The sequence below is a fragment of the Muscardinus avellanarius genome, assembly GCF_963383645.1.
Source record: "Muscardinus avellanarius genome assembly, chromosome: 2".
In the NCBI taxonomy this organism is placed as follows: Eukaryota; Metazoa; Chordata; class Mammalia; order Rodentia; family Gliridae; genus Muscardinus; species Muscardinus avellanarius.
Genome location: NC_137787.1, coordinates 48,862,718 through 48,876,533, shown reverse-complemented (window position 1 = coordinate 48,876,533; position 13,816 = coordinate 48,862,718).

The following is a 13,816-nucleotide window of genomic DNA, read 5'->3' as shown; positions in this document are numbered from 1 at the left end:
GTGTTTTTTTCATCACTAAGTTATATTCATGAAATAAACTTATGCGCTACTGATTTACTGCATGGTTTGAACAAAATTTCTTACCTTTTAACCATGCTTTGTGTCATGAACTATACAGATCTGAATATGGAAAAATACTTTTTAATTTATTAAACTCAAATCTCTCTGCAGCCTTATATCATGATAAATGTAATTGAGCAGGATCCTCCTATTATTAGGAAGATAATGAAGTCTCCCCAGTAAGATCAACTGAAAAGATGACTTACAGGTCCTCTGTTAGAGATAGACATTGATTAATGTGTGTGTTGGGATATAATTTGGGGACAATTTTGGGAGGCAGAACAAACTCCTGGATTATATTTTATTTAGTTCAGTGCACTGAACCAAGGTACTAAGACTTAGGTACTAAGAACAAACTTAGTACTCAAGAAGTAATGCATTCTCTGTATTTTAGTTTTCCTTCTTTAGAATTGGTTTGGACAGCTGTTTCTTAAAGACAATGACAGCATCTTGCAGATTGTGGTAAAGGGAAAAGCAATGAAGTAAATATAACTAAGGAAAATAGTTGTGCCATTGAAGCAAGATATAAGAAACAAAAAATTTAATATTAATAATCTAGATTTTAACTATTTGGGAAAAGATTACTAATTCCTTGCATATTATATATCTGAGAGAGCTGCTTCTTACAGAAAGCAGATGACAAATGTAATAGGAATTAGGAATTGACACATGGATTTGAGAAATAAACTACCACCAAATTTGCCTCACTGCCTAAGAAATATTTTTTATTTGAACCAAATTTAGAGATAATGACTTAGTTCATGTAGTGAGATGATTTTTTTTAAAAAAGATAAAAGTGGAATGTTTATCTTTGGCAATAATTATAGGATTTAAAAAATAGCCTAGGTAAAACTTTTTTTTAATATTACAAGTAAAAGAGACAGGTATACATATTTTATGGTTGTTAGAATATTTTCTTATTTCTTTGAAACAGTCTAATAAATACAAATAACTAGGTTTTCAGGAGACATATTTAATGATGTCAAAATAAGTTTGGACATATAAGATTTAAAGCTGCATAATTCATAAACCATATTTTATATGAAAAAATAAGCTTCAAATACCAATTGAATTTGAGATCATTTGTTTTAAATTCATTAGTTTAATTAAGACTAATGTTAAACATACATTTTCAATCAGAAAATATTAAGTAATTGTATATTGGGAAATGGACTTAGTTTTATTCTTTTGTCTCCAAGATTATTTTAAAAAGAATAAAATATTCTTCTTAATAGTTTAAGATTTCTAACATAATTATATGACAGTTTAAGAAGTACTGGAAGTCTTGTCAATTATAATTTTCTTCGTGGATACATCTAACATTTTAAGTTAGATTTGTATAACAATAAAATATGGAAAATGTTCAGCTATGTGTTTCAAAGTATCTGTAAGATAATATACCTCCACCCTGCTCTCATTACTTTATTTCTTACTATTATTTTTTTCTTCCATAGATATGCATGAAGTTATAATTATATGTTTGGCATTGCACAACTGTTGGAAGTACAGTAGTGAAAAACAGATGGAGTAACTGTTAGTTATTTAGACTCTAGAAAGATGCATGCTTTAAAGGAGCAACAAATCGTACTGTGTTTGTGTTCCACAGTTCTTAAAAACAAATAACAACACACATTTGCATCAGCTATTAACCAGTAACTCTAATACCTATCTCACTAAGCCAAACTTTTACAATCATTTTCTCCTGTAGCATGTTATGAGTGCATTATTGTCACACTTCCTTCATGCATTTGCAACATGCAAAGCCAAACCCTTTATTTACATTGTGATTGAATTCAGCTCATGAAAAAGTAGACTTCATTTTGTTTGTTTGTTTGTTTGTTTGTTTTTTGCTTTTTTTTTTTGGTGGTACTGGGGTTCTTGGAAGCCCTTCTACCTCAGGTCTACACTCCCAAAGCTATTTTATATTTTTGAAACAGGGTCTCTTAAACCAGCGTGGCTGGCTACAAACCTGCGTGATCCTCCTGTCTCCGCCTCCCAAGCACGGGGATTACAAGCGTGAGCCACCACGCCCGGCTTAGTTGACTTCATTTTAAAGTGGTGGCTTAATAGTTAACTTTGGATATAAGAACATGATGAAGAGTGCTTTTTTGTCAAATTGCTATTCACTTTAGCTTATATAAAGAGAAGGGTGGGAATAGACTTGAACTAGTTGGTCTTTTCCTTGTAAATTGTAAATTTTTCTAATTATAATTTTAGAATGAAAAGATTACTTATACATATCACATTAACAATCTTGTAGAACTTAGGAAACTAAACAATTTGAGATGTTGCTGTTTCATTGGTTAAGTTTAGGAATCATATCAAAGTCATTATTGCATAGAGGAAAGAACAAGTAAACAGACAAGGGAAAAAGCTAGGGACTAGACTAGTTAAATATAGAAGTCTTTTAGTGTTGTTGAGTGATTGCTCATACTCTATGACTATTGTTGTTTTCAAGATGTCTTGATTATCAAGACTCGTTGACCTTTAATAATGTGATGGGAACTCCTTGATGTTAAGAGTTGTGTTTCCCTATTGGCAATAGGCTCTGCTGTCTCTTGATCTCTAATTCTCTTTGATTTACATCCTGCAGTTAGTCCCTCACTACTTCCCTTTGATGATTCTACCTATCACATCCTAAGATTCTCTGGTGCTGATCTGATCAGCAGTGTCACTGATGACTAAAGAGAATGTAACCTGGACAAAATAGGCTCTATTTTTATTCTGAACTACTAATTTTCAGGCAGAAAGACTTTCAGTCACAATCCCAAAGAGTCTATATTTACTTACTACAGCTCTTCAAGACTAACTATTAAGCACCATAGACAATCTCACAATTTCTTCTAACACTGGTTTTCAAGCAATAACAATTTTCTCAACTCCCTGAAATCCACTAGAAGCATTCCCAGGTTTTTAATGGCTTCTTTTGGCATCAGACCTTGGATGCCTCAAATAGTGAAAAATCATTTGGCAGGAAGATCTGCCTCCACCTGCGAAGCTTTTATTCTGATTTCTTAAGAGGAGGGCTGATTTAATCATTACTGCTGAATAAGTTAGTGGTTTGGAGCTTTTGGTTTTTTGGCTGATTTAGGCTGAGCACAGTGTTTGATTCTTGTATCCTTGACAGTGTTCTTGTCTGTTAAGGTGCTAGAGGAGGAGATTAAGTGGAAACCATTTGACTGCTGTTTTTGGAAAGATGAAAGCATGCCATGCCCATTTGGATGCAGAGCGGTAAAGCACAAACTTCCTTCTAGAAATTTTATGGTGCAAGTTTTTATTTCATTTTATTACGTGATTTAAAAAACCTGAAAAGTAAATAGCCCAAATAACAGTTTTGATTTAAATATATCATAAATAGTTAAGTTACCATGTAACTGAAGGCTAGAATCATTTAAACAGCTGTCTTGGACGACAGCTCCCCTTTTATGGTGGCCTAAACCTGAACACTTACTTATTTTCCCCCAATAAATGAGCAATTGAAAGCTTTTTGCCTTTTAAATATATCACTCCACGCAGTAAGACGCTGGGTTCTGGGCAGGGGTCGCGCGCGGCGCACAAAAGCCGGGGCCTGGGTCGCGGGACCCTGGGCCCCGGGCCGAACTGCGCGTAGCACGCCAGACCCCTGGAGAAACCAGACCCAGTAAGACGCTGGGTTCTGGGCGGGGGTCGCGGGCGGGGCACGCCTAATGGGGCCCGGGTCGCGGGACTCTGGGCCCCTGCCGAACTGCGCGTAGCACGCCAGACCCCTGGAGAAACCGGACCCAGTAAGACGCTGGGTTCTGGGCGGGGGTCGCGGGCTGGGCACGCCAGATGGGGCCCGGGTCGCGGGACTCTGGGCCCCAGGCAGAACTGCGAGTAGCACGCCAGATCCCTGGAGAAACCAGGCCCAGTAAGACGCTGGGTTCTGGGCAGGGGTCGCGCGCGGCGCACAAAAGCCGGGGCCTGGGTCGCGGGACCCTGGGCCCCGGGCCGAACTGCGCGTAGCACGCCAGACCCCTGGAGAAACCAGGCCCAGTAAGACGCTGGGTTCTGGGCGGGGGTCGCGGGCGGGGCACGCCAGATGGGGCCCAGGTCGCGGGACTCTGGGCCCCGGCCGAACTGCGCGTAGCACGCCAGACCCCTGGAGAAACCGGACCCAGTAAGACGCTGGGTTCTGGGCGGGGGTCGCGGGCTGGATAAGCCAGATGGGGCCCGGGTCGCGGGACTCTGGGCCCCTGCCGAACTGCGAGTAGCACGCCAGACCCCTGGAGAAACCAGACCCAGTAAGACGCTGGGTTCTGGGCGGGGGTCGAGCACAGGGCACGCCAGCTGGGGCCCGGGTCGCGGGACTCTGGGCCCCAGGCCGAACTGCGAGTAGCACGCCAGACCCCTGGAGAAACCGGGCCCAGAACAGAAAAAGATAAAGAAAAATATCGGAGAGGTGGTAAGAAAGCCGTTATGGATGCCAGGACACTGGAGATGCAGACAAAACTTATCTAAATGCACTGGAACTTATGGAAAAATTCGCCGTGAAAGAGGACTGCTATTTCTCTATATTGTTAAGAATCTCAGACATCACATATAAGGAGAGAGTTTAGCGGAAACCAAGGAGAAATGCGGTGTTGAAAGAGTTCTTCGCGATGGTGGTAGAGACTTGTATTCAGGAGAAGCAGAAACCGGATCTTACCAACTTTATTTTTTTGGAGAAATTACACCAAATGTCGAATGCTACCATCACGCATGCTTAGGAACACTGGACAACATTCAGAGTGGAAAAAGAGCCTGGGAAGGATTTGAAACGGTGGAGGCAGTGGCAATGCCAGTGGCCAATATTCGGGGGAGGCAGAGATCTGATACATTACAACTGGAACCTTTGAAATACTAACCACAGAGACAGTGATCGGAACCTGCTGAGGGGTTAGGCGGGCGCCGGGGCCAGTGGCCGACATCGGAGCTTGCTGTGAGGCAGGGCCACTACTGAGGCCTCCGTGGCCGGGATTGGAACCTGCAGAGGGGTTAGACCGATGCTGGGGCCAGCGAGGCCGGCATTGGAGCCTGCCATGATGCAAGGCTTGTGCTAGGGCCTCCGAGGTCGGGTCCGGAACTTGCTGAGGGGTTAGGCCGGTGCTGGGGTCAGCGAGGCCGGCATCGGAGCCTGCCGTGAGGCAAGGCCAGTGTTGGGGCCCCCAAGGACGGGACCGGAGCCTGCTGAGGGGTTAGGCCGGTGCTGGGGCCAGCGAGCCTGGCATCAGAGCCTGCCATGAGGCAAGGCCGGTACTTGGGCCTCCGAGGCCAGGATAAGAGCCTGCTGAGGGGTTAGGCCGGTGCTGGGGCCTCCGAGGCCAGGATAAGAGCCTGCTGAGGGGTTAGGCCGGTGCTGGGTCCAGCGAGGCCGGCATCGGAGCCTGCCTTGAGGCAAGGTCGGTACTGGGGCCTCCGAGGCCAGGACAAGAGCCTGCCGAGGGGTTAGGCCGGTGCTGGGGCCAGCGAGGCCGGCATCGGAGTCTGCCTTGAGGCATGACCAGTGCTGGGGCCTCCGAGGCCGGGATCGAAGCCTGCCGAGGGGTTAGGCCGCTGCTGGGGCCAGTGAGGCCGGCATCGGAGCCTGCCATGAGGCAAGGCCGGTACTGGGGCCTCCGAGGCCAGGATAAGAGCCTGCTGAGGGGTTAGGCCGGTGCTGGGGCCAGCGAGGCCGGCATCGGAGCCTGCCTTGAGGCAAGGCCGGTACTGGGGCCTTGAGGCCAGGATAAGAGCCTGCCGAGGGGTTAGGCCGGTGCTGGGGCCAGCGAGGCCGGCATCGGAGCCTGCTGTGAGGCAAGGCCGGTACTGGGGCCTCCGAGGCCAGGATAAGAGCTTGCCGAGGTGTTAGGCCGATGCTGGGGCCAACGAGGCCGGCAGCGGAGCCTGCCGTGAGGCATGACCAGTGCTGGGGCCTCCGAGGCCGGGATCGGAGCATGCCGAGGGGTTAGGCCGGTGCTGGAGCCAGCGAGGCCGGCATCGGAGCCTGCCGTGAGGCAAGGCCAGTACTGGGGCCTCCGAGGCCAGGATAAGAGCCTGCCAAGGGGTTAGGCCGGTGCTGGGGCCAGCGAGGCCGGCATCGGAGCCTGCCGTGAGGCATTACCAGTGTTGGGGCCTCCGAGGCCGGGATTGGAATCCTGCCAAGGGGTTAGACCGGTGCAGGGGCCAATGGCCAGCATCGGAGCCTGGCGTGAGGCAAGTTCACTCCTGCGGCCTCCAAGGTCGGGACCAAAGCCAGCTTAGGGGTTTGACCGGTTCAGGGGCCAGCAAGACCAGAACTGGGGCCTCCCATGAGGCAAGGCCGCTGCGTGAGCCAGCGAGGTCCGGATCAGTCCACTGAGTAGCCAGGCCACTACTGGGACCATCAAGAGTGGGATTGGTACTTGCAACACAGCATGCACAGAGAAATATCGCAGAAAATATAAATCAGACGCTTCTCTTAATCAGCAATAACTAGGAGGAAAAGGGCAACAGGAAGAGGTTGAGCTATAGAAAGGGCCCTATAGTGAAACAACTAATGTGATCAATCAGAGGGTATGTAATACTGGAGGACGGAGCCTCTTTAAAATGCAGGAGGTACATAAACAAATGTATCAAGGTAAATCACCAAAGAAGTGTGGGATGGAGGGAGGGGGAGGGAATGGGACGGGGGCTGGAGGAGGGCTAATTGGATGATGTGTGCTTGTATATCCTCTCAAGTCTTGTACTCCAATGTGATTGATATATGACTACAATGCACCAATTTAAAAAATAAATTAATTAAAAAAAATAAATATTGGCAAGAAAAAAAAATAAAGTGAAACGTAACATTAACCTGATTAAATAGGTCATGATGCTTTTGTGCAAAGTGCACATGGAATATCTTAACAAATAAATACTTTACATGGTTTATTGTAGGCATTTTTCTATCCTTTCAGTGATTTCTGAATATATTTTGTGTGTTTGTTCATGCATACTTTATGTATATCTATAACTCATCCTTCATGCCAAGAAAAATTGCTAATGGTCATTGCATTTTCTCAGTAACAAAATTGTAAAGAGTGATTTAAAAATGAATAGACTAAGTTTAAAATATGTAATTTACAATGTCAAGATATTATAATTACCATACTGTCAAATAAAAATAATCAATTTAAAAAAAAATAATAAATATATCACTCCACACAGATGACAATTTTAGATTTCTTCACCATGAGGAATTAAACACTAAATGTCATATGCAACATTTAAAATGGTTTCCCGAGTAAATTTCTTTGTTAGAGAGTAAGCACCTTCATTTCTGTCACTCATTTCTTCATCTGCTCTTTCCCAGGCAACTTCAAGAAAAGTCGATGCCTACTTCTGACCTCAGATTATGTAGCCTAGACTCTCTGAACATGGGAAGGTGCCTGCTCTAGGTGAAGGTCTAGAAAAAAGACCCATGTAAAGATGCTAAAGCAGGAATTGCCATGACTTGAGACATGAGTTTTAAGTGGATGGAATGGAATGGGGGAGGAAGAGAAAACATCCAGGCTGGCTTATGCAGGGCGTGTATGCAGAAGCTGTCGGGTGATTTTGTGTGTGGATGTGGTGTTATCTTTTTGCTACTTTCACATCATCACTGAAAAAATTGTGGATGCTATCCTCAGACATTAAACATATGATATTTGTTAGGGTTTATCAGAAATTCACACCTAAAACAAATCTAGGCAATTATCTTCTTTTTTATTCAGATTAATTGTATGAGAAGAAAATTGTGTTGGGGAAAATTGACACTTATTTATGCAATTTTTAATGACTTGGTTTAGAAACGAACCTAGTGTTCATTATGTCTTTGATGTAAATAGTGATCATTATTCTGTTACAGTGGGAAAGAGGCATACTTCTTGTAGGAAGATAAACATAGCATTTATGTTTAGTAAAACTTTTTTTTAAATTCAAATGAACTTTGGACAAAATCTAATTTATATCATGATTGCTTACCTTTCCAAATTTATATTTATTTTCTTCTTAATGACAAAATGTCTTTTTTAAATGCTGCATTATATTATCAGTTTGATTTAAAAATTAAAAACTATTTCATGGCATCTTTATGAATTGGATTTAATAGGCTCATTACTATCTGCAGTGTCCTGCATTTCAGTCAAGAGTTTAGTTGTAGCAATTTGACTTATTTGCTGAAAATAAAATTGTTAATGGTGAAACCACCTGTACCATATCATTTTATGTGAGTACTGTGCACAAAATTCTGGAGATATTGCATTAAAATAGATTTTTCCTGGTGAAATAAAATATTGTGTTAATGTTATGCTTTGGGTGTTTCCAAACATATTAATACGTTAAAATATATAATTGTAAAATTTGTTTGCCTCTTTTTTTTATTGCAGTACTGGGGATGGAACCCCCAGGGGCATTGTACCTTTGAGTTACATCCCCAGCCATATTTTTCAGTCTTTCTATTTTTTGAAACAGGGTCTTACTGAGTATCAAAGGGCCTCAGTAAGTAGCTGAGACTGTCTGAGAACTGCGATCCTCTGGTCTCTCCCTCCCAAATGCTGGGATTACAAGTGTGCACCACCATGCCTGACTGTTTACCTCTTTCTTATTCAAGTATTTTCTTGAACATATTTGAATATGGAACTATTTTGAAGATGTATGTAAAACACCTCTTACATTTCATAGAGCTAGCTTTTCTCAGAATTCATTTTGAGTTCTGCTCATAGAGTTGACTTTTATTTGTGCAGGTGGTAGTATTGATGATGCCTTACTCACCCGCACATGTTTATGGACAAAACAGTAGTGGTCTTATATTTCTTTTTGACATTGAACAAATGTGAGTTTATTTCTTCATTAATTCCAATAGATAAAACAGTTAGTCATCTGTTGTTCTTATCAAGGCTTGAATTCAAATTCACAGGTGACTCCAGTCTCTTTTGCAAAGAGAGAGAGAGACAGATGTACACTACAGTCCCTCTTTATGCTGAGTTATTAGATGGTTGCGTTTCTTTTACAATCTTCTAGAACTTAAGGTACTTTCTTTCCATCTCTTTCTTTAATATCTGATTTAGAAGGCTGATAGTACTGGCTAAGAAAACAGAACATTCTTTGGTCTTTTTAGTGTACACACTAGTTTTTCCCACTAAATATATGTGAAGCTTTTGGAGAACTGTAAACTCTTATTTCCAACCAATGAAAGAGAATAGAATATAGAAAAGGAAACAGATACCTAATAGGCGATGACCTCTCATTTTAAGAGAAAAGAAAACATGGATTTTAAAGCTACATGGATGAAATCATCATCAATGTGATTTGAAAGCTCTTTCTACTTTTAATTTTCCAAAGCTATGTTAGTGCCTGGTTGAAAATCTTTCTGTTTCCCAATTTTCAGTATCTTTTCTTTTAATATCATTGCCTAATTTTCTTCTAGGAAACAGTTTCCTGAGAGATCTGTTATTTTTTTTAAAAGAATTTGGAATTTGAGCACTAATTGTCTTTGGTACACTCAAAGGTTCACTTTTATACTTCTGAATAATTATAATAGGTGCCTGTGTGCGACATTTTTCATCTGTAGGTGATAACTCAGTTCGCATGTGGATTTCTACATGCTCTGCAATAACTGTGTCCCTGAGGAAATTGAATTCAGTGGGTGGAAACTGTTGAAAATAATGGCTCTGCATCAAGGCATAGCTGGCTAGAGTAGAATTGAAGGTGTGTTTTAGAGAGTAGATTATGAAGAGGTGTAAAATTTGCTATGAAAATTTCAAGGAAGCACTGAAGGATAGTTAACAGGTGGATGGCAGAATCAAGATTTTCATTTATGAGCTATCACTACAAGAGAGTTAGTACAAGGACTGGGAAAAAGAGTGTAGGCAAGGAAAGCTAGTCTGGGTTCAAAGGTGTAGGGTTATCACTGTCTTACAGTAGGAATGGAGAAGATCAAGTAGATTCTAGCACTGTTCTGAAAGCAAAATGCACAAGATGTGGTGAGAGTAGAGAGATGAGTAGAAGGAAGAAATGCAGTATAACTTGAAGAGTTGGTAACACTGGCAAGGTGAGAAATTTGAAGAGGAGCAGCTTTAGCATCATGAAGACAAGGAAAGGCCTGGTTTGTAGCAGCTTTGGGAGCTGGCTCGTGGCAGTGATCTCTGCTTGGCTTGTGTGATGCTGAATTACATGAACACGTTCTATTAAATATATCAATTTTAACATGGTAGCTTGTTAAAATAGATATTTAAAACCTTCAATTTATAAGCAGAAGGCTTAATGCATGCTATTGCTACTTTGTCATCCGGTTTGTTTAGAGCTGACCTTCCTCTGGGCTGCTCAAGAGAATCATTTTCTACCTGATCGTCTTACACAGTGGTGCTCAAGCTTTCGGTACCAATTTTGTAAATATGTGCCTGCAGATCACAGGGAAATCCCTGCTGGCTTTATGTGTTGGGATTTGCACTTATGTTATATGGAGGGGGAGTGTGTACTGAAACCACCTGCTGTTTCCCAGGGTGACTTGGGGGATTTATTGGCACAGGGATGTCAGTTAAGAAAATTCACATAGAAAATGAAGATTTATTATATTTAAGTATTGTGTTTGGAGTAGTAGGCCTTTCAGCATCCATATCTCTGTTTTAACGAAACTCATCTAATTTAGAAATTTATCTCTAGGACAGGTTAATGAGGGAGATACAAGGTAGACTATAACATTGAAAGTAAACATTATGAAGCATCATCTCTTTGTTTATTCACCTTATTTTCTCTTTCTCTGGGGAGGGAGTGACTGGGCATGCATCTCATGAAAGTTTGTGTTTTTTTCCGGGGAGGGGCAAATTAAAATTTATTCTGTAATTTATGCTGATACTTTGCAATATAGGTCTTGTGTAACACACACACACACCATACACAATGCCAATTATAGACCCTTTGTCACACACACACACACAATACCTATTTGTGTCAGTTAAATTAATATCTTAATTTTCATGTCTGGAGTGTTTTCATAATATTTATTTATTTATCTATTTAATTTTTAAGACAGGAGATTGAACTGAGGGTCCTTCCTCTTGGCGTCTATCTGTGTTCAAGTGGACTGGCCAGGATTGACAGAGAAGCAGGGCAGGTGCTGAGGATATGATCTAAGCAGTAGGAAGCACAGTTAAGTTCCAGTGGGTAGACAGATGATCAGGTCCAAGGTTACCTTTGGCTACCTCCAGGCACTTTGGAAGAAATAGATTAGCTCTAGGAGTCCAAGCTGAAGCAACAGGGAGTTTTAGCTTGTGGGCACAGCACAGCAGTGGAAAATCAGGTGGTATATAGTTTGTAGACACCCAGGGCTTTAACAGGTGCTCTCTTTGTGTCTACTTCTGTTCAGGTCCCTGCATGGGATTTTTGTTGTTGTTAAATTTCAGTTTCTAAAAGAGGGTGTGACAAAAGTATAAGATCCTGAGAACACAGAAATGGGTACCAAGATTCTAACAGTTACATGTTAAACCCAAGAAGGGATGCAGGGTTAGAAAAGTGGGTGTCTATGCCCCCTTAACAGAAAAGTGGCTCCAGGGAGGGAGGAGTCTCTATTTAAGGGTCCAGCAATCAGGACCATCTTTCCATCAGTAAAGAAAGTGGAGCACATCAGTGAATAGGGTGTGGAAGAGCCAGGTGTTCTCTTCCCTAAGGTGCCTTGGTGTAAGGTTGGTAGTTTGTGGGATCTATTTGTGAAATCTGGAAATAAGGACTTGGTCCTGATCTATCCAAGTATTAGCACACCTCATTTCTCCTCCTTTAATACACCATTTTCTTTTCTTACTCATTTTTAGTTTTTACTTTCTATTCCTTCTTTTCAACCTTCATTTTACCTGTTTTCCACCACTTTTATTGCTCCTACCTGCAGGATATATTTTGTAAGTATGGAAAAAATTCTGTACCTGATATTTCATGATATAGGAAACTAAAATCTAATGTGCAGTGAAGAATAACCTAGGAAGTCAGGCAGGGTGGTACACACGTGCAATCCCAGTACGTTGGAGCTGAGATAGGAGGATCATAGGTTTGAGGCCAGCATGCAAATGCTACCTGCGACTATGTACATACATGTGAATATAAGCTTGTTAACATGGACGCTTGGTATTGGGAGGGAGGGAAATGGAGAGACTGGGGGGGTCACCAAGTACTGTGTGAATAGATGCCATTGTCAGCATGATCTACATTGTGATATGAGACTATATTGCACCAATAAAAAAGAACTGCTGAGTTGATCACTTTGAAAATGATCATGAAGCAATGATCTTAAATTTAAGTATAGCAGATATTAAGATCATTTCAAAGGATGACATATTACTAAAGATTGGCTAAACCTAAATTATAAGGTAAAAAAGTATTTACACAATCACAAACTTGGAAATAAGTATAATCAAAAGTAAAAAAAAATCTAAATCCAAATAAAATAAATAAATAAATGGCTAGGGGTATAGCTTAGAGGTAGAAGACCCCAGGGTTCAATCCCCAGTACCATAAACAAACCATCAAATAACCTAAGAAAAATGAGTGGAGTTTCTTGGTACTGAGGGACTTCATTAAATTGATAAACAATGTATTTTTAGTAGTCTAAGAACACATTTAATTTACCTTTGAATGCTTTACTTTTAATTTAATTTGCTTTTGAATGCTTTAAGCACAACAGAGATATAAAAGTTATAGAAAATTTTGTTTGCTTTACTGTTCTTTTTATGAAGAAAAAAATCATAGCATAAGTTTGTTGTTTTATTATTTTTGCTTTTGAATCTTTTGGAGGAGACCAGATAACTACAAACGAAGAGCAAGTTTTCGTTTTTGGAGACTATTTTGAAGACTTAAAATACATAACAAATTTATGTGGCCTTTTCTTTCTCACTAGAGCATTATAATTCCTCTATATTAATTGGAATACACACACACACACACATATACATATATATATATATATATATATATATATATACATATACACACTTTTTTACAGTGTTGTATATGAAGTTCTGCTGTTGTTTTTATACTGATTCTTTAGCAGGATAATAATGGGACTAGATAGAAGAGATGGCATTAGACTCTTTCAGCTGCAAGAAAAAGGCTCAGTCACATTTTCTCCGTAAGGTTAAGATTAGGGCTGAAGAAGAGAGGAATCCTAGCCACGTGTCCAGTCTTAAAGAGAATCCAGGGAAAATAGACTGAGAAATAAAAAGTAACCAGGGCAGCTCTTCTGAGCAGATTCCTTCTCTGCCCCCTAGTGACAGAGTTGATTCTCTACCACTGAATGACCATAGCCTCCTTTGCTTTTCCTGTTGCTACCAACACATTCTTCTAGATCATTGTTTTCTCCTGTTCTTCATGACTTCTACTGTATGGTGACCTTTGTAAAGCCTCTTATTCCTCTGCATGGGTTTTGTTTTTGGCTTCAGCTTTAAACAAGCTGATCCAGAATGGAGAGCTTGTTCTTGTTTTCTGAAATTCGCTTGCTGTGCGTAGGTGGCGCTCGCGTTCACGTAGGGCTTAGGTGTCCACGGAGGCCTTAGATGGTCCAGTTTACCCCATGCTCACTGTGATCTCTTCAGAGGGGAAGGGTTATGCTCAGTGCCTCAGGTGGGGTTATTTCAGCAGGAGGACGAAGACAGGTCATTTGTAGATGAGGTTTATAGAAAGAACAATCATTTTCAGGGCACACAGCTGGCCAGTTTGAGTGCAGGGAGAATGCCTTTGGCACAGGGAGTCTGGAGATGGAGGACCTGCAGAACCTTGGCCAGTGACCTGCGCACAG